Here is a 25216-nt window from a genome sequence, read left to right as displayed (position 1 = left end):
ACGGGTATTGAATGGCTAAGGGTGTCTGTCTGAGCCATGTATCCTCCCAGAAACGCGTACTAGCACCGTTACCAACAATAAACTTTGTCCTATTAAACATGGATAGTTTGACTTTCATAAGCCCTTTCCAAAAAGGTGAGTCAGTCGGCCTTACTGTCACCTGAGACAAAGTTTTGGTTTGAAGATACTTGCTACGAAGAATTTGCGCCCAAGTGGCGTCAGTCCCACTAGATAACTTCCACAGCCATTTGCTGAGAAGACATCTGTTCTTAACTTCAAGATTCTCAATACCAAGACCCCTGAAGGAGTCCCGGACTAGGGGGTGTCCGGATAGCCGGACTATCTCATCAGCCAGACTCCAAGACTATGAAGATACAAGATTGAAGACTTCGTCCCGTGTCCGGATGAGACTTTCCTTGGCGTGGAAGGCAAGCTTGGAAATACGGATATGTAGATCTCCTACCATTGTAACCGACTATGTGTAACCCTAGCCCTCTCCGGTGTGGCTCTAGTCCGTAGGACGAACAACAATCATACCATAGGCTAGCTTCTAGGGTTTAGCCTCCTTGATCTCGTGGTAGATCTACTCTTGTAACACACATCATCAATATTAATCAAGCAGGACGTAGGGTTTTACCTCCATCAAGAGGGCCCGAACCTGGGTAAAACATCGTGTCCCTCGTCTCCTGTTACCATCCGCCTAGACGCACAGTTCGGGACCCCTACCCGAGATCCGCCGGTTTTGACACCGACAACCCCCTTGGTCTTTCGGTCTACAAATGATATCACATTTGGCTAAACGGTATTTTATTTTTAGTTCATCACCCTGCCAAAAGAATAGTGAGCGATAAAAGTCCACTCGTTTCCTAACTCCAACCGGGACTTCGGAGAACGACAAAAGAAACATAGGCATACTCGTGAGAACCAAATTTATCAGAATTAATCGGCCTCCATATGACATGAGCTTGCCCTTCCAGCAGCTCGGTTTCTTTTCAAATCGGTCTTCGATGCACTTCCATTCTCTGTTTGTCAGCTTACGATGGTGGATTGGTATTCCTAAATAAGTGAAAGGTAATGCCCCCAAATCGCACCCAAACAATTGCCTATAGGCCTCTTATTCGTCATTGGCTCTACCAAAGCAGAACAAGTCGCTTTTGTGAAAGTTAATCTTTAACCCGGTCAATTGTTCAAATAAGCATAACACTAGCTTCATATTTCTTGCTTTGGCCAAGTCATGCTCCATAAAGATGATTGTATCATCGGCGTACTGAAGGATGGACACACCTCCGTCAACGAGATGAGGTACCAGGCCACCCACTTGACCAGCCTCCTTAGCCCTTCCTATCATAATTGCCAACATATCAACGACAATGTTGAACAGGATAGGGGACATCGGATCTCATTGTCTCAGGCCCTTATGTGTCTGGAAATAATGACGTATCTCGTCATTCACTTTAATTCCAACACTCCCTTTTTGCGTATAAGATTCAACCTGGCGGCGCCATGCTTCATCAAAACCTTTCATACACAATGCCCGTTGTAGGAATGGCCATTTTACTTTATCATACGCTTTCTCGAAATCCACCTTAAAAATGACTCCATCCAATTTTTTGGAGTGAATTTCATGGAGCGTTTCGTGAAGGACCATCGCCCCTTCTAGGATGTTTCTGTCCGGCATGAAAGCAGTTTGTGAATGCTGCACCACAGAATGCGCAATCTGTGTGAGCCGATTAGTCCCAACCTTGGTGAAAATTTTGAAACTAACATTGAGAAGGCAGATCAGCCTGAACTGCTCGATTCTCACAGCATCCGTTTTCTTAGAAAGCAGTGTTGTTGTTCCAAAATTTAAGTGAAATAACTGAAGCTGTCCAGAGAAAAGATCATGGAACATTGGTATCAAATCCCCCTTCATAATATGCCAACACTTTTTGTAAAACTCCGTCGGGAATTCATCGGGCCCGGGAGCCTTATTGTTTTTCATCTGCGCTATAGCATCAAACACCTCCTTCTCAGAGAACGGGGCAACCAGAATATCATTATCATTAGCAGTTAGTTGAGGCACATCCTCAATCCTGGACTCATCGAGGGACACACAACTATCCTCCGGAGGTCCAAATAACTGCTTATAATACTTGATGATGTAAAGTTTCAGGTTGTCCTGCCCTACAATGGTTCCTTCATCTTGCTCAAGCTGAAAGATCCTCTTCTTTCTGTGCTTGCCATTAGCAATCAAGTGGAAGAATTGAGTGTTTGCGTCCCCCTGGACCACTTTGCGGACCTTAGCCCGCAACGCCCACTTCAATTCTTTGTCGCGGAGAAGTTCTTTCAACCTCATCTCCGCATCCAGCTTATCCTGGAGCTCTGCGGCTTGCAAGATCGTGGATTCGACTTTTATATCTAGGGTCTGAATCATAAAGAGGAGCCTTTCCTTTTCAACATTATAGACCCCACTAAGGTGTTTAGCCCATCCCCGTAGGAAACTTTTCAAATGCCTAATCTTATTCTGCCAACGCTCGACAGAAGTCGCACCTCCTGCATCCTTAGCCCATTCCTTAGCAATCGGATCCAAGAAACCTTCTCGTTCAAACCATGCCAGCTCGAAAGAAAAGGTGTTTTTGTTTCCCACGTGGTTTGGCTGTCCTGAGTCCATGAATAAAGGTGTGTGATCCGATATTTCGTGCGAGAGAGCCTGAACAGTTACGAGAGGGAACTTCTATTCCCACTCGACACTCGCGAGGACTCGATCAAGCTTCTCATATGTCGGATTTGGCAAAGCATTAGCCCAGGTAAATTTTCTACCGGGAAGCTCTGTCTCTCTCAGATCCAAGCTTTCAATAATGGTATTGAACATAAACGACCATCTGCCATCAAAATTATCATTATTCTTTTCGTCTCTCCTCCTAATGATGTTGAAGTCACCTCCAACTAAAATTGGAAGCTACTCGGATCCGCAGATTCGGACAAGGTCTGCCAAAAACTCCGGTTTAAGCTCGGGTTGCGCGACACCATAAACCGCCACCAGAGCCCAGTTAAACCCAACAGCTTTGGACCTGACCCGAAACTTAACCGCGAAGTTACCCATCACTACACTTCGGACTTCCAGAGAATTAAAGAACTTCAGGCACTGAATTTAAAAGTCACGCATCTCTGTTACACATCTTTTGTCATTTGTCTGAATCATGAGTTCCTGTCCAGAACCCAAATGCCAGCTTTGCCTTGTGCACGCAGTCAATGACACCTAACCTAACGGGACTCTGCATCCTTAACTTTCATTTGTCTGACCACTATCTTGAGATCAGCAGCGAACCAAATTTATGTTTTTCAGAAGTATCCTTGTTCTTTTTCTTATATATTTACAGAGTGGCTTCTGCAAATGCTATAACAAGCACCGATCTTCAGAAAAAGTGGAACCATAATACTGCAGCAGAAGCAGTTCTTCTTCCCAGCATATATAGGTCGAACAGTAATGACTCATTGATGTACAGAGAGTATAACTAGCTGCTGATCTGCTCAAAACTGGCTATATGCCTGCAAAAAGTAACATTTTTTTAATGATTGGATTTTGATAACTAAAATTTCTAACATTTCTATATAACACTAATTATGCTATCATTGCATATGTCAAAAATCTATATACTATTTCATACTAATTAAGCATCTAGCACTAAAAACAGAAAACACAACTTCTATACATCCATTAAAAAACTGAAAAACAACATTATATAAAAAATTTCCATACTAATTAAACAATAATTATATCCATCTAACATGCATTCATACATATATAATAGTGAAAAAATAATAATCTAAATAATCTAAACTAATTAAACATACAAAATACGTGTGTGTACTAATTAAACACTAATTATCTAAACTAATTAAATATACAAAATAATAATCTAAATAATCTAAACTAATTAAAGACTAATTATCTAAACTAATTAAACATGCTTGTGTGTGTGTACGGGCTCGGGGCCGGAGGGATCATAGCGGGCGACGGCGACGGCGAGGCGAGGCGACGGCGGGGACGGCGACGGCGGGGACGACGCGACGGGGACGGGGACGGCGCGACAGGGACGGGGACGGCGCGACGGGGACGGGCCCGGGGCGGCGACGGGGACGGGGGCGGCGACGGGGATGGGGGCGGCGACGGAGACGAGCGGCGACGGAGACGATCGAGGGCGGCGGCGACGGCGACGGAGACGACGGGACAGAGGAACAAACAGAGGGAAACTGAAATTTTCGTAGCTGTTGTATATATAGAAGGCACCTTTAGTACCGGTTGGAGCCACCAACCGGTACTAAAGGCCTGTTTTGGCCAGGCCAAGCGGCGGGAAGCGACCCCTTTTAGTACCGGGTGGTGGCACAAACCGGTACTAAAGCCCCCCCCCCCCTTTAGTACCGGTTTGCGCCACGACCCGGTACTAAAGGGGGTGCGCTGGCGCAGGTGCGGTGCGGCAAGTTTAGTCCCACCTCGCTAGCCGAGGGGCGACCGCACTGGTTTATAAACCCCCGTGTGGTCGCTCTCTCGAACTCCTCTCCAAAGCAGGCCTACTGGGCCTACGTGTTCTTTGCTGTCCTGTAGGCCCACTTGGCCTTTGCGGGCCTGCATCCTGGCCTAAAAACAGGTTGGGTTTCTAGTCGTATGCAGGCCGCTATGGCCTAGTAGGCGGGCTTTTTTTATTTTTTTTGCTTTATTTATTTTTGTGTTGTTTTTTTTTGTGTATTTAGAGTTTTTTTGTGAATATTTTTGCTTTAGGTACAAAAAATTACAAACTTTCTGTTAGTGCCCGTAGTTTTCAAATTTGAATAGTTTAAATTTTGAATTATTTGAAATTAGTGTGAATATTTTTTATATAGTTTTTTCTTTTCAGCTATAGTTTTTCTTCTTTTCTGCTATTTTTTCTTTTCAGCTATAGTTTTTTTCTTTTCAGCTATAGTTTTTCATCGTCTCTGCACTCAGGGCTTATAAACCGCTCCTAGTCCCTCTCACTTCGCGAGGTGGGACTAAAAAACAGCTTACGTCTGGTTCATCCATGAACCGGTACTAAAGGTGCTCGTGGGGCCCCAGCCTTACCCGACACAACCTCATTAGTACCGGTTCGTGGTACGAACCGGCAATAAATGGTGATGGTGGGGCCATAGCCTGACCGGAGGCTCACACAGCCTCTTTAGGTACAAAATTTCTATTAGTGCCTGTAGTTTTCAAATTTGAATAGTTTAAATTTTGAATTATTTGAAATTAGTGTGAATCACTAGTTTGTGAATAACTTAACTTTAAAAATCAGTAAAGGCATGAAAGAATTTGTTTGCACATAAAATTTCTTCGCGTTTCAAATGCCAAAACACATAACTACCCTAACTATTACAGAGATTCCCCTCTGGGTGTGAAACACAGAAGAAAGTGATGATAGTGAAGCCCATCACATCCCAGATCTTTGGGTGTGAAACTTTTTCTTCGCGTGTGTCCCTTTGCGCCGTAACCATGGAAAATCTTCATCATTTAACGGGATGCTCGGGTCAATATTCACTGTGAATGGAGCAATTTCATCAAACTTTTCATAATCTTCTGACTTGTCTGTCTTGTCATCCACTCCCACGATGTTTCTCTTCCCAGAAAGAACTATGTGCCGCTTTGGCTCATCGTACGATGCATTCGCTTCCTTATCTTTTCTTTTTTTTGGCTCGGTAGACATGTCCTTCACATAGAAAACCTGTGCCACATCATTGGCTAGGACGAATGGTTCGTCTGCATATGCAAGATTGTTGAGATCCATTGTTGTCATTCCATACTGCGGGTCTTCCGTTACCCCGCCTCGTGTCATATTGACCCATTTGCACCGAAACAAAGGGACCTTTAAACCACGTCGATAGTCAAGTTCCCATATGTCCTGTATATAACCATAATATGTTTCCTTTCCCGTCTTGGTTTCTGCATCAAAGCGGACACCACTGTTTTAGTTGGTGCTCTTCTTATCTTGGGCGATCGTATAAAATGTATTACCATTTATCTCGTACCCTTTGAAAGTCATTATATTCGAAGATGGTAACTGGGACAGCAAGTACAGGTCATCTTCAATAGAGGTGTGATGCATGGTACGTGTCTGCAACCAGCTGGCGAAACTCCTGGTTTGTTCATGTGTAATCCAGTCATCAGACCGCTCCGGGTGTTTGGAGCGTAGCAAATTCTTGTGTTCATCCATATACGGAGCCACCAAGGCGGAATTCTGTAGAACTGTGTAGTGTGCTTCTGTGAGAGAATGTCGGTCCATACATATTATTTGTTCCCCTCCTAGCGTGCCTTTTCCATCCAGTCTGCCCTTATGCCGCGATTCAGGAACACCAATCGGCTTAAGGTCAGGAATAAAGTCAATACAAAACTCAATGACCTCCTCATTTGGATGGCCCTTGGAGATGCTTCCTTCTGGCCTAGCACGGTTATGAACATATTTCTTTAAGACTCCCATGAACCTCTCAAAGGGGAACATATTGTGTAGAAATACAGGACCCAAAACGTTAATCTCTTCGCATAGGTGAACTAGGACGTGCGTCATGATGTTGAAGAAGGATGGTGGGAACACCAACTCGAAACTCACAAGACATTGCACCAAATCATTCTGTAACCTTGATATGATTTCTGGATCGATTACCTTATGAGAGATTGCATTGAGAAATGCACATAGCTTCACAATGGCTAATCGAACGTTTTTCGGTAGAAGCCCCCTCAATGCAACCGGAAGCAGTTGCGTCATAATCACGTGGCAGTCATGAGACTTTAGGTTATGGAACTTTTTCTCTGCCATGTTTATTATTCCCTTTATATTCGACGAGAAGCCAGACGGTACCTTAATACTGAGCAGGCATTCAAAGAAGATTTCCTTCTCTTCTTTGGTAAGAGCGTAGCTTGCATGACCCTGATGTATGCCGTCTTCTCCGTGCATACGTTGCTGGTCCTCCCGTGCCTCAGGTGTATCTTTTGTCTTCCCATACACGCCCAAGAAGCCAAGCAGGGTCACGCAAAGATTCTTCGTCACGTGCATCACGTCGATTGCGGAGCGGACCTCTAGGTCTTTCCAATATGGCAGGTCCCAAAATATAGATTTCTTCTTCCACATGGGTGCGTGTCCGTCAGCGTCCTTTGGAACAGGTTGTCCGCCATGACCCTTTCCAAATATCACCTTCAAATCCTTGACCATATCATGTACATCAGCACCAGTATGGTGGCGAGGCTTCGTCCGGTGATCCGCCTCACCTTTGAAATGCTTGCCTTTCTTTCTTACGGGATGCCTGCTCGGAAGAAATCGACGATGTCCCAGGTACACATTCTTCTTACAACTATTCAAATATATACTGTTGGTATCATCCAAACAGTGCATGCATTCGCGGTATCCCTTGTTTGTCTGTCCTGATAGGTTACTGAGAGCTGGCCAATCATTGATGGTCACGAACAGCAATGCCTTTAGGTCAAATTCTTCCCCCATGTGCTCATCCCACGCACGTACACCTGTTCCATTCCACAGTTGTAAGAGTTCTTCAACTAATGGCCTTAGGTACACATCAATGTCGTTGCCGGGTTGCTTAGGGCCTTGGATGAGCACTGGCATCATAATGAACTTCCGCTTCATGCACAACCAAGGAGGAAGGTTATACAAACATAGTCATAGGCCAGGTGCTATGGTTGCTGCTCTGCTCCCCAAAAGGATTAATGCCATCTGCGCTTAGACCAAACCATACGCTCCTTGTGTCATCTGCAAACTCCTTCCCGTACTTTCTTTCGATTTTTCTCCACTGCGACCCGTCAGCGGGTACTCTCAACTTTCCGTCTTTCTTACGGTCTTCTCTGTGCCATCGCATCGCCTTGGCATGCTCTTTGTTTTGGAACAAACGTTTCAACCGTGGTATTATAGGAGAATACCACATCACCTTGGCAGGAATCTTCTTCCTGGGGCGCTCGCCCTCGACATCACCATGCTCATCACGGCTGATCTTATAGCGCAATGCACCACATACCGGGCAAGCGTTCAAAGCCTCGTACTCACCGCGGTAGAGGATGCAATCATTAGGGCATGCATGTATCTTCTGCACCTCTAACCCTAGAGGGCAGACAGCCTTCTTTGCTTCGTACGTACTCTCGGGCAATTCGTTGTCCTTTGGAAGCATATCCTTTATCATTACCAGCAACTTTCCAAATCCCTTGTCAGATACACCATTCTCTGTCTTCCATTGCAGCAATTCCAGTGTGGTGCCCAGCTTTTTCTTGTCACCTACGCAATTCGGGTACAACAATTTTTTATGATCCTCTAACATGCGCTGCAACTTCTTCTTCTCCAAATCACTTGCGCAGTTTCTCTTTGCACCGGCAATGGCCCGACCTAGATCATCAATGGGCTCATCTGATGCCTCTTCTTTAGATTCTTCCCGCATTACCGGCTCAGCTTCTTCCCCCATTGTTGTATCATCGTATTCAGGGAACCCATGGCCAGGATAGCTGTCGTCGTCCTCTTCTTCTTTATTGTCTTCCATCATAACCCCTCTTTCTCCGTGCTTGGTCCAAACATTATAGTGGGGCATGAAACCGGACTCAAACAGGTGGACGTGAATGGTTCTTGACATAGAGTAATTGCGACCATTCTTACAGCCAGCACATGGACAAGGCATAAAACCATCCGCCCGCTTGTTTGCCTCAGCCGCAAGCAGAAAAGTATGCACGCCCTCAATGAACTGGGGAGAGCATCGGTCATCGTACATCCATTGCCGGCTCATCTTCATTACACAACACCGAATAGACCAAATTAATACAAGTTCATACATAAAGTTCATACAACACTTAAATGCAACAAACAAATAACTCTCTAGCTAAAGAATTTAAATGCAACAACAAATGCGATCAAGATCGCAATTAAGGTAACAATTGATCCAACAACATAATCATACCAAGTCTCACTATCGATGGCATATTTTCTAATCTTTCTAATCTTCAAGCGCATTTTCTCCATCTTGATCTTGTGATCATCGACGACATCGGCAACATGCAACTCCAATTCCATCTTCTCCCCCTCAATTCTTTTCAATTTTTCTTTCAAGTACTCGTTTTCTCTTTCAACTAAATTTAACCTCTCGACAATAGGGTCGGTTGGAATTTCCGGTTCACATACCTCCTAGATAAAAATATCTATGTCAACTTGATGGGCATAATTTGTCATAAACACGACATGCAACAAATAGTTTTAAAAGAGAATATACCACATCCAAATCATAACAAGGACGAGGGCCGACGGGGACGGATATCAAAACCATGGCACTATGTATAACAAACAACATACGGGTAAGATAATTATTAGACGAGTAACTATATATCCAAATCACACAAACATCAATTTTTTATATAAAATTTCATGAACAAGAGGCTCACCACAAGGTGGTGCCGGCGGCGGGACGGTGCGGGCGATCGACGGTGGTTACGACGGAGATTTAGAAGGCACTAAGTAAACCACACCTACATATGCAAACTAAGTGTTATTTTGATCTCAAATTGCATATAAATCAAATACTAGCACATATATATATTTCCTCCCAAATTACTAAACTCACAAATTAATAACTATATAAAGCATTGCAAGAGCTAATCTAGCAATGAGAGATGAAAGGACAAAGTTGCTAACCTTTGTGATCACTTGAATGGATGGGGGCCTTCAAATCTTGACAAATTTTGGGCAAAATGTGTGATGAGCTCGAGGGGAGAAGAGGAAGAACAGAGAGGAGAGGAGAGGGGAAAGGGGGAAGAACAGAGCGAGCTGGACGAAGGGTTCATATGCAGGAGGACCTATAGTACCGGTTCGTGGCACGAACCGGTACTAAAGGTGCTGCAGGGGGCCCAGACTGACAACATCCTGCCACCACCCTCATTAGTACCGGTTCGTGGCACGAACCGGTGCTAAAGGTTAGCCACGAACCAGTACTAATGAGAGCGGCCCGGCTAGCCATTTGAACCGGCACTAATGTATACATTTGTGCCGGCTCTAAAACAAACCGGCACTAATGTGCTTCACGTTTGACCCTTTTTCTACTAGTGGGGATACAAGGTGCAAAGTAGAACAACTCTAAGGCAACACCCAGCGGGCAAGAACACACCACCCCGTTGCCAATGCCCGCGGCTACACTTACACTAGCTAAGCTACCAATGCCATGGGAGGAGGGCACCACTTTGTGAGTATTGTGATTGCTCACAGCCAATGGAGGACATACCAAAAAATATATTTATTTTAAAAAATATACCGTCTCTGTTACTAGATTCCCTCGGTCTGCACCAAACATACAATTTTTGGCAGATCTAGAGAAATTTTGTGTCTGCTAGCTAATATTGAAAGCACAGCCTCGGTAGCAACTCTTCTCTGACAGCCCCACCGAGAAAACTTTGGTACTTGTAGTTTTGCACAAATCTAGAGACTATTTTATTGAAAATAGTTTACCACTAATAATCTGGCTTGTGCAACTTTGTACTACCTAGCCTGGTAGCAAGTAACAACACTGCCCCTACTCCCTAGTGCTCCGATGAGTTCAATCATGGAAAGAAATCCAAATTGCCGCTCTATGGATATACAATTCAGTTATGAACCATTACAAAACCGAAGCCGGTTTTGATTAACCCGGGTGGGTATATCTCTTTGAAGCTAAAGCGGACAGCAGATTGAGCGAGTCGTTGGCATTTAAAAACAAAAGGCCTGAAAGTGCGCACTAATTAAGCCACTAACCAACAAACGATGCGCAGATCTAGAGATGCTTGGCACGTGCTAGCCATTACCCATCACGTCCTCCTTCGGAGCACCTCTTTTCAAACGCCAGTTGCACGCAAGTAGTAATAAAACTTCAATATAACTCTGCATGAATCAATTAGGTGAAGCTTCATTTGCACGGAGCGTAGTAGTACTAGTACTAGTACACATGGACTAACCTAGCTAGCTAGTGTTGCAACCGCATCCTTATCACTCCAGTGGCAAAGAAGCTCCAGATCCAATCAAACTAGCTAGTAGTCCATATATTCATACAAGCGGCAGCAACCTAGCCACAGCCAGCAAGCAAGAGCTTCTGAAAGTCAGGATAGGGTGGGAAAAAGAGGGGAGAGGGGCTAGCAAAAGTGAGAGAGTGATAGGGTGAGAGTCAGGATGCAGTTCGCCACAGGGGCGATGAGCTCTCTCCTCCCCAAGCTGGGGAAGCTGCTCAAGGAGGAGTACGACCTGCAGAAGCGTTTGAAGAAGGGGATCAGGGACCTGAAGGATGAGCTCCTGGTCATAGAAGTTGCGCTCCTGAAGGTGTCCGACGTGCCACTAGACAAGCTTGATCCGCTGGTCAAGATTTGGGCCAACGATGTCAGGGAGCTGTCCTATGCCATCGAGGATAGCCTTGACTCCTTCATGGTGCGTGTTGAAGGTGTTGAACCTACCGAGCCACACACCTTCTTCAGGTTCATCAAGAAGACCTGCAAGAAGGCCAGCAAGCTCAAGATTCGTCGCAAAATAGCCAACGACATCAAAGACGTCAAGATCCAAGTTAAGGAGGTGAAAGAGCGGTATGACAGATACAAAGATGTTATTGGTAATACTAATGCCAAAATGGAAGTCGATCCACGTCTCTTGGCCATGTACAGCAAAGTATCTGACCTTGTTGGCATTGAAAAGTCAATGGATGAGCTAACAGAGAGGTTGTCTAAGGGCGATGATCCGTCTGGTGAAAGGCTCAAGGTTGTCTCTGTTGTTGGATTTGGAGGATTGGGCAAGACAACTCTGGCTAAAGCCGTGTATGACAAGCTTAAAAAGAGTTTTGATTGTGCCGTTTTTGTTCCAGTGGGTCAAAGTCCAGACACAAAGAAAGTTCTTAGGGATATCCTCCTTGAACTTGACAGGGAGCTGTACAAAGCTTCAGCGACAATGGATGAATGGCAGCTGATCAACCAGCTGCAGACGTTCTTAGTAGGCAAGAGGTATGCATTTTTACCCTATGCTAGTGTCCTGCATGCTTTTTGTTCTGCTGACATGTAAGTGAAAATACTAGTATGGGTGAATAAAATACAGTGGCATTAATATAACATGTATAACATCCAACCGAATAGCAATGCAACTTTAGGCTTTGTCAGACAAATAAGGAATACAGTACTCCATATGGTTTATTCTTGCCTGCAAAAAGTATATATATGGTCTATTCTCTTGATGATATTTTGCCTTTGATTCATCCAATTGAAGTGGTCGGACCCTGCACAAGCGGGAGCTACTTGCACCGTGCTGCCCCATTTATTATCCCACCGGCCCTAGCCGCCGAGGCCGGCCGAGATCGTATCTTAGGCAGAGGCCGTAGGCTCTGTGCACGGCCTTGGGAGGTGGCTGGGTCATCCAATCCGGCTTGGTAGCAGTGGCGTAGAGGGCGCCGTTGAGGGCCTGGTGGAGGGCCGGTTGCATGAGGGTGTAGCCTTCGGTTAGTGGCCGACCGCTGTGCCTTGCTATATACGGCGGTGGATCTGGTGGTCATCTCCTACATCGGAGGTGGTCGGCCTGAGGCTGGGTGGTCAGATCTCGAGATCCGTCATCAAGTCCCGGCTACGAGTTGGGGAGACTTAGTTGCCGGTGAAAACCGAGCCGACTACAGGTGATGGTGGCGTTCTGCATTGTTACATTGATGAAGGCATCATCGTATAACTATTGTAGACCCACTCGTGCTTCTCCGAGAAAACCCTAGGATCTGGTCTTCCAAAAAGGACAATGGCGAAACTGCAGTGTAGTTTCTCTCTAGGGAGCATCATTTGTGTAGCAGCACTGGAAGACACAGGCAGGAGGTGCAGCGGCTTCATCTTCCACGGACCTTCTAGACTTCAAGTTATGCCTGGCTGACATGTGCTATGCTGTGTCATACCTCTTTGGGAGGTGCTACGCACGATAGATCTTCTAGACTTCAAGTTGTGTTAGCTGGTGGTACTTGGTGACATGGTGTCACGGTTTACCAGCAGCGACACGACGTGCTCATCGGTTTGCGCCCCAAGGAGGTGGTGTCATTGGGTGCCATGGTGGTGTCGACAGATGGCTGGACTGGCAAGGATGTTGCAGATCTCTTTCTGAAGATGGTTCAGCGGTTCGATGATAATGGCGGCTTCTAAAACGTGTGCATGTGATGTACGCTTTAGGTTTGCTGCACCGGTTGTATTTTCAGATACATTATGTGGACGGATCGGTAATGACACCGGTTTTAGATGTGGAGAGTGAGAGCACTCTACATTATCGAGTTTGTAGGTGTGAGTGATGGCTTCGGGTGGCTTGATGTATATTCTTGTGAGACCTTTGTTGAATAAAATGCATCGATTGATGCAGTGACCGGGGGTTTTAACCTCCTTTCCAAAAAAAAGTTTAAAACTATACATGTAATGTATAAAAAACATATGTTAGTTTCTTTCACTTTTCCATAGAAATTTTAAGTTCATATTATTCAATGAGCATAGTACATCAAAGAAAAGTCTGAACGGTTAAAAGGAACACACCTACAGCACAAGCATGAGCGTCAACTGACTCGAACACACCGACGTAGAGCTACTCTATTGGATTAGCAACATGCAAGTAAACACAATCAGCTAACCATGTGTACCAGGTTGCTGTGTTTCAACTTTCAATTGGCCAAGCTTGCAAATAATTTCTTCTGAGTGTTTGGGGTACCAACACCATATCATCAAGACCTGTAGAACAGATGTGGCACATCTATTCTTTTGCTAAAATCCGAGATTATTACCGTCAAGCAGTTAACTGGGTAAGTACATGGACTTTGGTTTTGCGGCTAATTAGTGGACATCCAATTATATGCAATATAACCATGTGAAAATGATAATTAAAGACTCAAGTATGCAAAAGAATGCTTTTCAAGTTTGAGATGTATTCCCATGGAAATATAGTACTGTATGTCATTGATGGCATCCAGAGGGAGTATATTATATTATATTATATTATATTATATTTTTGCTATAGTTAAATGCCTTTTTGTCTGATGTGTTGGTGTGCTTGTTCTACTGGGTATACTACTATATGTTATATTGCTTTTCTAATTAAAGATCTTGCCTCTCATGGGAATAGGTACTTCTTTGTGATCGATGACATATGGGATATACGAACATGGGAAATGATTAAATGTGCTTTCATGGACAGTCATCCAGAAAGTAGATTAATCATAACTACTCGTCTTGTTTATGTTGGCACAAAAGCTGGTGGTATCTACAACATGGAACCACTTTCTAGTGATAACTCAGAATTATTATTCTATACAAGGACATGTGGTGGTGAAGGACTAACTTCATCTAACCAACATGTTGAGGTGACTAACAAAATTTTGAAGAAATGTGGCGGTGTGCCATTAGCTATCATTACAATTGCTAGCTTGCTTGTTGGAAAGCAGAGTGAGGATTGGTCTAAGGTGTATGACGCCATTGGTTTTGGGCATGAGGACAGCGAAGTTGTTCAGAACACAAGAAAGATATTGTCTTTTAGTTATTATGATCTACCTCCGTATCTGAAGACATGTTTATTGTATCTAAGCATGTTCCCTGAAGATAGCTTTATTGAAAAAAACACACTCATATGGAGGTGGGTCTCTGATGGTTTTGTCCCAGATAGGTCCTTTCAGTTAGGAGAGAGCTATTTCAGCAAGCTAGTAAATAGAAGCATGATCCGGTGGATAGATCGTGATGATATTTTGAATGGCGAAAGTGGTTGTCGTGTGCATGACATGGTGCTTGATCTCATCCGCACCATATCAAATGAAGTAAACTTTGTTACAGTACATGATATGGAGCATCACGTCACATGTCCAGGAGGAAAGTCAACCAACAAGGTTCGCAGAGTAGCAGTACATGGAAAAGGTGGGGAACACAACTCTTGCATTGCAATGGAGCATGTAAGGTCATTTTATGTTGTCAAGTGCAGTGCCAATAGGATGCCCCTACTTTTGAGCTTTAAAGTACTGCGTGTGCTAGTTATTGAGGACTATGTTTTTTCAGAAGGTAGTAGTCTTGAGCATCTCGGTAAGTTGGTGCAGTTGAGGTACCTAGGGCTAGTGAAGACAGCAGTCAAAATCCCGGAAGGAATAGGGCATTATCTGAAGTTTCTTGAGATACTGGATGTAAGGGGAGGTTTGATCAGTGAGCTGCCCCCATCTGTTGGTGAGCTAATGAATTTGAGGTGCTTGTGGGCTGATAACGGTACAGTGATGAAGGGCGAGATAGGGAAACTGACATGCCTTGAAGAGCTGCAACTATATTCAGTGGAGAAGTGCCCAAACTTCGTCACAGAGGTGGCGAAGCTGACAAAGTTAACGGTGCTCAAGATCTTTTTCCATAAAATAGAGCAGTCTGCAGGCAAGGCTCTGATGGAATCTCTGCGCAACCTGCACAAGATCCATAATTTGAGGATCTTGGATGATGGTCGTGAGGCTATGTATTCGGTTGTCCTTAATGATAGCTTGGAAGACTTGGCACCCTGTACAAAGCTGTACGATTTAATTCTGACTGTCATAGTTATACCGAGGGTGCCATCATGGATCAATCATTTAAGAGTTCCACTCCTTTCTTGTCTATGGCTGAAAGTGGATATGGTAGAAGTTCGGGATGTTCAAACCATCGGCAGGTTGTCGTCACTTCTCGTCCTTGGTCTCTGTAGTAAGGATGAAAAGAGCATATCATATACTTTTTGCAGCAATGAGTTTCACAAGCTGAGACTGTTGTACACGAGGAAGATAGAGATTGTTGTTGGAGAAGGAGCATTGCCGATGCTTGAATGCCTGGGATACAGTGCAAGCGCTGGAAGAAAGGATGCTGCCAGCTTGGTGCAGTGGAGGAGAAATATCTGCCCTTTGCTGAAGTATGTCACCTGTTACCTTGACTGCACTAACAGCAGCTACAGGGAAGTAAGGCAAGCGAAGCAAGCGCTAAGGCAGGCTTCAGGCACCCATCCCAATCTTGATCTCTACATACAAAAAAAGAATTACGATAAGGAGGCAGGTATGCTCATTGATAATCTCGAGTGGATCCTACGTGGTTTGGACAGACCCGAGGATATGGGCCGTCCTCCTGCACACCAGGAAGGAAGGATACGTCGCATGAATAGATCACTCGAGAGAAGATTACGTGACCCGCGGAGCCTCGGGTCGGGAGGTACGGGGAACAAGAAATACAAGGCCTTGTTACCAAATTCAAGAGTTGGCTACATGATCATGCAGGCACCGACCAGGATGAGGTACGTACATACCACTGTCCATCATATCGATCGATAGATATTTCTGTATTTATACTCCCTCCGTTCCAAAATAGATGACTCAACTTTGTACTAACTTTAGTACAAAGTTAGTATAAAGTTGGGTCATCTATTTTGGAACGGAGGGAGTACATGTGTAAATATCATGTCGCTGATGGCCGGCTGTCTGGTTTTTGTCTAATAAATCTCCAGGCGGGCAATAGTGACGACGATGATGATGAAGATTATTATTACGACGACGATGACGGTACCGACCAAGCAGAGGTACGTGCGTACACACTACTCCATCATATTGATTCAGACGCTATATAGAAATCCACATATCATGTTACACACTACTCCAGTCAGACGATGGTGAAGCCACTTGCAGTGGGGATGAGGAGGAGGGGGGCAGCTAACCTTGAATCTCTTCCTTGGGTCATGCCATGTATCTCAAGCTGGTAATAAACGGGCAGCCTCTGTCTCTCTTTTTTCTCACACTTGTATCCACATGTGCCCATTATTTATATTGGCATCAGGCGGATGCCACTTAACTAATTACTCTTCTCATTTCTTATATTAACAATTTAATACCAGTAATTTTTCTTTTCTTTTTTTGCGGGGTAATACCAGTAATTTTTCTAAGCAACTCCCCAGTGTATTTTCGATGTTTGTAAGCAATTTTTTTGGAGATTCCAAATTAGCAGATTAAGAAATACATAGCAATCCATCTGTACAGTTTCACCTTTTTAATTAGGAATCCACCCAAAAACTTTTTGCTTACAGGATGGTGGCCATCTCGAAGGCTTCTATGGACTTACTGTCGCCACTTCGAAGACGTCAGCTTATTTCATCCATGAGTGCGAAGAAAATCACAAAAGAAATATGTTTCTCCTTTAGCATTAGATTGGGTAGTAAAAGAAAAGGCAAAAAAATCGAAAACATGAACAATAAAAAAATGTTTGTTTTATTTAGAGATAGAGTGCATTTCTTTGGGGGGGGGGGAAGGGATTTTTTTTTGACAAATTTATGTTTGTACCAAGAAAAAATAAATAAGTAAATGTCTTATTATGTTTGTAGCTTACGCCTCGCACTTATTTGATAAATACAAAAACCAAAAAAACGTCTTCATTATTTTTTAGGTGTGCTTTTTTTTTCATTTTCTCTTCTTTTTGGGGAGGGTGGGTGGGGAACTCTGCCTATGCCATTGTAAGGTGGCACTTATAATCACATAGCCGGTCTCAAGCCCGGAAAAAGGAGGAGAGACCACCCATGTGCTTTTGGATGGTAATGTATATGTTCTGTTGACTTAGCGATCATGGTTGAAATGCAAGAAGTATTTAGGAGAAATATTATTCCGTTAGTTTCAGAAGAAAGAGCTGCCTTCCTTTTCTTTTAGATAATGAAATAAATATTTGCTGTATCAAAGGTCTACATGTTCAAGCCAAGGAATCTCCATTGAGGCGCTCAATCATAGTGAGTAACGACACTAACTCATTATATTTCTATTATTCCAGTAATATCGAAGCTATTTATTCATTGGTTCTCACAAGCATATGTATTCTCTGTTTTTCAATCTTTTCTATGAAGCTCCATTTTGGACCTTTCTATGAAGCAGTACATCTTCTCTTTGAAGGAATTGTTTACTTGCTTTCCTGCCGGTTGCTTGTGTTATAGGATGTCTTATTGTTTCAGTTTTTGACTTGCTTGTGTATCTGCTGATAATCAGTCATATATACGTGATCCATACACTGTAATTTTCTAGCGTCTGGTACATAAGGATTCGAAGCGTATCGATGACGCGAAGGATATAGATGATTTGAAGGATACCAAAGGATTAGTTTTTTTTTTCTATGGTAATAAATTCTAAGTTCAAAAATTGTCAATGATCCAATATTATATTACACAACTTTTCAAGCTTGATTGTTTTTATCAAAGCTTTTTATAAAACCAAAGTATTGTAAAACTCCAATAATTAAGCCCGTAGGTACAAAATACCATGGTTTTGGAGTATCGACAATACAGTGGACCTGTTTGGCAAGTTCTTATGCACCAACATATAAATAGCTAGCTAGCCATTAGAAGTAGTTTTCAAACGTGCACATTGCTATCTACTTTCAGACGTGCCACATTGCTAGCTAGCAAGATGTTACAAAACTGATGAACAAGCATGCACATGCTAGATCGGTGAAATACTCTGGTTACTGCAGTAGTTTTTTTTTTTTGAAAAGGGGGATTCCCTGGCCTCTGCATCAGAACGATGCATACGACCATCTTATTAAACAAATAAATATGTTCCAACAAAGTCTTAAAGTCTCCAAAATAACATAAAAAATAGCTCACACAGAGCCAAAAGGGCTAGAAGACAAACTAGCCAAATAAAGGACGCCACAAACCGGCTAGGTAAAAGAGAGATAGGTAAACTAATTGTCTATCCTATTACATGACCGCCATCCAAACCGGTTGAAGATATCCCAAGCTATCATCTCCCAGCGGATAGATCCAGTAACCAAACGCTCACTGGCCTCCGTCGGAGTGAGTAGCGACCACGAACGGATCAACGCCGTGGCTCTGAAAACAATCTGCAAAAAATGAATGTGTGTTGTCCTGTTAAAACCAAATCATTTCTGCAGTTCCAAAGCGCCCACAAAAAGGCGCAGACTCCGACCCGAATATGTCTCGCTAACTCGGGCTCTATCCCATTAAGCCACGTTCCAAATAACGTGTTGACAAAACTCGATGGAGTAATATTGAAAGCAATATGGACCGTTCGCCATAAAACTTTGACTAGCGGGCAATCAAGAAACAGGTGTTTGATCGTCTCATCCCGATCACAGAAACTACACCTAGTTGGTCCTGTCCAATTACGCTTTGCCAAGTTATCTTTGGTTAAAATAACTTGTTTATGGAGAAACCACATAAACACTTTAATTTTCAAAAGGACTTTGACAGCCCAAACATGTTTAGAACTAGGAATCGAGCTTGAATTGATAACATCAACATACATTGATTTAACTGTAAATACCCCAGACCTAGTAAGCTTCCAGCGTAATTCATCGTGTTGTTGAGAAAGCTGAACCTCCATTAGTCTACTTGCTAGACAGAGCCAATCTTCCCAATGATTGCCCACTAGCGCCCTTCTGAACTGAATATTAAGGGGGGTAGATTGAAGTACTGTTGTAACAAAAACCTCACGTCGTTGAACAATACGATACAAGACGGGTATTGAATGGCTAAGGGTGTCTGTCTGAGCCATGTATCCTCCCAGAAACGCGTACTAGCACCGTTACCAACAATAAACTTTGTCCTATTAAACATGGATAGTTTGACTTTCATAAGCCCTTTCCAAAAAGGTGAGTCAGTCGGCCTTACTGTCACCTGAGACAAAGTTTTGGTTTGAAGATACTTGCTACGAAGAATTTGCGCCCAAGTGGCGTCAGTCCCACTAGATAACTTCCACAGCCATTTGCTGAGAAGACATCTGTTCTTAACTTCAAGATTCTCAATACCAAGACCCCTGAAGGAGTCCCGGACTAGGGGGTGTCCGGATAGCCGGACTATCTCATCAGCCAGACTCCAAGACTATGAAGATACAAGATTGAAGACTTCGTCCCGTGTCCGGATGAGACTTTCCTTGGCGTGGAAGGCAAGCTTGGAAATACGGATATGTAGATCTCCTACCATTGTAACCGACTATGTGTAACCCTAGCCCTCTCCGGTGTGGCTCTAGTCCGTAGGACGAACAACAATCATACCATAGGCTAGCTTCTAGGGTTTAGCCTCCTTGATCTCGTGGTAGATCTACTCTTGTAACACACATCATCAATATTAATCAAGCAGGACGTAGGGTTTTACCTCCATCAAGAGGGCCCGAACCTGGGTAAAACATCGTGTCCCTCGTCTCCTGTTACCATCCGCCTAGACGCACAGTTCGGGACCCCTACCCGAGATCCGCCGGTTTTGACACCGACAACCCCCTTGGTCTTTCGGTCTACAAATGATATCACATTTGGCTAAACGGTATTTTATTTTTAGTTCATCACCCTGCCAAAAGAATAGTGAGCGATAAAAGTCCACTCGTTTCCTAACTCCAACCGGGACTTCGGAGAACGACAAAAGAAACATAGGCATACTCGTGAGAACCAAATTTATCAGAATTAATCGGCCTCCATATGACATGAGCTTGCCCTTCCAGCAGCTCGGTTTATTTTCAAATCGGTCTTCGATGCACTTCCATTCTCTGTTTGTCAGCTTACGATGGTGGATTGGTATTCCTAAATAAGTGAAAGGTAATGCCCCCAAATCTCACCCAAACAATTGCCTATAGGCCTCTTATTCGTCATTGGCTCTACCAAAGCAGAACAAGTCGCTTTTGTGAAAGTTAATCTTTAACCCGGTCAATTGTTCAAATAAGCATAACACTAGCTTCATATTTCTTGCTTTGGCCAAGTCATGCTCCATAAAGATGATTGTATCATCGGCGTACTGAAGGATGGACACACCTCCGTCAACGAGATGAGGTACCAGGCCACCCACTTGACCAGCCTCCTTAGCCCTTCCTATCATAATTGCCAACATATCAACGACAATGTTGAACAGGATAGGGGACATCGGATCTCATTGTCTCAGGCCCTTATGTGTCTGGAAATAATGACGTATCTCGTCATTCACTTTAATTCCAACACTCCCTTTTTGCGTATAAGATTCAACCTGGCGGCGCCATGCTTCATCAAAACCTTTCATACACAATGCCCGTTGTAGGAATGGCCATTTTACTTTATCATACGCTTTCTCGAAATCCACCTTAAAAATGACTCCATCCAATTTTTTGGAGTGAATTTCATGGAGCGTTTCGTGAAGGACCATCGCCCCTTCTAGGATGTTTCTGTCCGGCATGAAAGCAGTTTGTGAATGCTGCACCACAGAATGCGCAATCTGTGTGAGCCGATTAGTCCCAACCTTGGTGAAAATTTTGAAACTAACATTGAGAAGGCAGATCAGCCTGAACTGCTCGATTCTCACAGCATCCGTTTTCTTAGAAAGCAGTGTTGTTGTTCCAAAATTTAAGTGAAATAACTGAAGCTGTCCAGAGAAAAGATCATGGAACATTGGTATCAAATCCCCCTTCATAATATGCCAACACTTTTTGTAAAACTCCGTCGGGAATTCATCGGGCCCGGGAGCCTTATTGTTTTTTCATCTGCGCTATAGCATCAAACACCTCCTTCTCAGAGAACGGGGCAACCAGAATATCATTATCATTAGCAGTTAGTTGAGGCACATCCTCAATCCTGGACTCATCGAGGGACACACAACTATCCTCCGGAGGTCCAAATAACTGCTTATAATACTTGATGATGTAAAGTTTCAGGTTGTCCTGCCCTACAATGGTTCCTTCATCTTGCTCAAGCTGAAAGATCCTCTTCTTTCTGTGCTTGCCATTAGCAATCAAGTGGAAGAATTGAGTGTTTGCGTCCCCCTGGACCACTTTGCGGACCTTAGCCCGCAACGCCCACTTCAATTCTTTGTCGCGGAGAAGTTCTTTCAACCTCATCTCCGCATCCAGCTTATCCTGGAGCTCTGCGGCTTGCAAGATCGTGGATTCGACTTTTATATCTAGGGTCTGAATCATAAAGAGGAGCCTTTCCTTTTCAACATTATAGACCCCACTAAGGTGTTTAGCCCATCCCCGTAGGAAACTTTTCAAATGCCTAATCTTATTCTGCCAACGCTCGACAGAAGTCGCACCTCCTGCATCCTTAGCCCATTCCTTAGCAATCGGATCCAAGAAACCTTCTCGTTCAAACCATGCCAGCTCGAAAGAAAAGGTGTTTTTGTTTCCCACGTGGTTTGGCTGTCCTGAGTCCATGAATAAAGGTGTGTGATCCGATATTTCGTGCGAGAGAGCCTGAACAGTTACGAGAGGGAACTTCTATTCCCACTCGACACTCGCGAGGACTCGATCAAGCTTCTCATATGTCGGATTTGGCAAAGCATTAGCCCAGGTAAATTTTCTACCGGGAAGCTCTGTCTCTCTCAGATCCAAGCTTTCAATAATGGTATTGAACATAAACGACCATCTGCCATCAAAATTATCATTATTCTTTTCGTCTCTCCTCCTAATGATGTTGAAGTCACCTCCAACTAAAATTGGAAGCTACTCGGATCCGCAGATTCGGACAAGGTCTGCCAAAAACTCCGGTTTAAGCTCGGGTTGCGCGACACCATAAACCGCCACCAGAGCCCAGTTAAACCCAACAGCTTTGGACCTGACCCGAAACTTAACCGCGAAGTTACCCATCACTACACTTCGGACTTCCAGAGAATTAAAGAACTTCAGGCACTGAATTTAAAAGTCACGCATCTCTGTTACACATCTTTTGTCATTTGTCTGAATCATGAGTTCCTGTCCAGAACCCAAATGCCAGCTTTGCCTTGTGCACGCAGTCAATGACACCTAACCTAACGGGACTCTGCATCCTTAACTTTCATTTGTCTGACCACTATCTTGAGATCAGCAGCGAACCAAATTTATGTTTTTCAGAAGTATCCTTGTTCTTTTTCTTATATATTTACAGAGTGGCTTCTGCAAATGCTATAACAAGCACCGATCTTCAGAAAAAGTGGAACCATAATACTGCAGCAGAAGCAGTTCTTCTTCCCAGCATATATAGGTCGAACAGTAATGACTCATTGATGTACAGAGAGTATAACTAGCTGCTGATCTGCTCAAAACTGGCTACAAAATGCAGGTTAGTCTTCGCCTCTGAACAAAGACAGAGTGAACATTCTGTGACATGAAAAGATAAAGCAATAAATTTCGATTTTTATCATCCGTAGTCTAGTGCAAAAACATCTCCTCATTGAACTTTGCTGTTACAGATACTGCTGAATCCGGTGCGACTGGAAGGAACGGCCCCGAGCGCCTTACTCCTTCCTTTATTTCCACAAACGCGCGCATCATACCAACTATTAGAATTATGTCGATTATTATTGTATAAGGTAGGTTACAGTTGAACTTGATTTCGGACTGTGTGTAGATAAGGTAAGAGGTGTGTCCTATTAGGACACTTGTATCCTAGGCCTGTCATATATAGTAAGGGTAGACACGCGATTTAACCTATGCCAACATAATAACACATGCGTGTAGGGGTAGCTGACGGCATGTGCCGGCACCCGGGTGGTCGGTGTGCGGTATTGTGATGGTGCCACGGAGAGGCGCCCGTAGTCAGGCCCCGGAGATGTAGCTATATCGGTGAACCTCGTTAACAAATCTTGTTGTCGTGCCTTGCGCGATTGCTTGGTCATCCATAGATCAATGGAGCATCTCGGATTTATTCTAAGAAATGATATTATGAGCAAGATTTCGAGGATGCCGTGAAAGTAGATTTAGAGGAGATGAAGACGGGCCGATGTGGAGGCACGACGTATGTGCGGCAGCGATCGAAGATGATCGCGTACGAAGCGATCGAAAACGGTGGCGACGGGATCATGCAAGTTCTCGACGGAATCAGCTGCAGCTAGAGTCCACTAGATTCAACCTGATCGATAGAAGGTGGTGGCGCGCACCGATCTGCTGCAGTGGCACGCGGAGGAATCGCAAGGCCACATGCCCAGGTGGCGTGCGCAGGCATGGCCCAGGAGCATGGTGCGCGTGGGAGGTGGCAGCGGTGGGGTCTGACGAGGTGACAAATGGCACGTGATTTGTTTGTGAAAAAAGAGCTACGCAATGGAGACTAGTGCCATCCATAGGAGGGGAAGATAGGGAAAGCTAATTGACATAAGGATTGTGATATTTGGCACATGTGTGCCAGATAGCGAAACTATCACACACCTCATTCCTTCCATATAATTACATTCATGCATGTATTAGAGTGACTCACTCTTCATTCACATTCATTCCTTCCTCTAATTACATACATGCACTAGATTGAAAAATAATTGATGTCATTCTAGATTCTTCCATATTCTAAAAATTCAAAATATTTTGTAACTCAAATCATCGGTCCGATGCAAAAAATCGTTTTCATATAAATGATTTCTCACGACGAGATCTTCGAAACTAGATCCCATGTTGGTATGTTTTGACAACTTTTTTTCAGGTCTAATGTTATCACTCCTGGTCTACATAATTACCACGCCTGTTCTATGCAACTTATCATAATATTTGCACATAAATTGCCGGGGGCATAAAAAATGGGTTTTTCACCCTTCATCACATACACATGCATATACTTATGCTAGAGGAGAAAAGCTTACGTCATCCTAGATTCTTCCATAATATAAAATTCAATATTCTTTTGTGGCTCAAATCATCGGTCCGATGAGAAAACGGTTTTCACATAAAGATTCGTAGCATGCGATTTTCGAAACTAGATCACATGTTGGTATGTTCCGACGACTTCTTGGGTCAAAAATTAGCACGCATGGGCTACATAAGTTACCAAGCCTAATTTGTGCAAGTTACCGTGCTATTTTCACATAAGTTACCAGGGTTATTTTTTGAACAAGTATTTCTGCTTGGTAAAAGTTACCGCGGTGTTTGTACGTGTGCTATAGGGTCAAAAGTTACCACCCGTGGGGTATGCAACTTATCGTGCTACATTCACATAATTTACCAGGATATGTTTTTCAAGAACTATCTTTTTTCCCCTTGGTCATAGCTAGTTACCGCGGTGTTTGTTCGTAAGTTACTGGTTATGCAATTTCTACATTATCGTGCTATTTTGACATAAATTATTGGGGTTATGTTTTCAACAATAAATTGTTTTCATTGGTCAAAGTTACCACGGTGTTTTGTACATAAATTATCGGGTACGCGGTTCTTATATTATCATGCTATTTTCACATAAATTACCGAGATTATTTTTTTCAACAACCTTTTTCCACTTGATCAAAGTTACCATGATTTTTGTATGCAAATTGTCGGTATACAGTTCGTATATTATTGTATTATTTCACAT

General features: G+C 43.6%; 1 pseudogene; it reads left to right on the top strand.

The window, feature by feature from the left end:
• The first annotated feature begins 11047 nt into the window (after positions 1-11047).
• LOC123133109 (disease resistance protein RGA5-like) lies at positions 11048-17746 on the top strand (annotated as a pseudogene).
• The last annotated feature ends 7470 nt before the right edge of the window (positions 17747-25216 follow it).

Source organism: Triticum aestivum, chromosome 6B, assembly GCF_018294505.1.
Source record: "Triticum aestivum cultivar Chinese Spring chromosome 6B, IWGSC CS RefSeq v2.1, whole genome shotgun sequence".
Taxonomy (NCBI): Eukaryota; Viridiplantae; Streptophyta; class Magnoliopsida; order Poales; family Poaceae; genus Triticum; species Triticum aestivum.
Note: the sequence above shows the minus strand (reverse complement) of the source record. Positions and strands in the feature narration are given on the sequence as shown.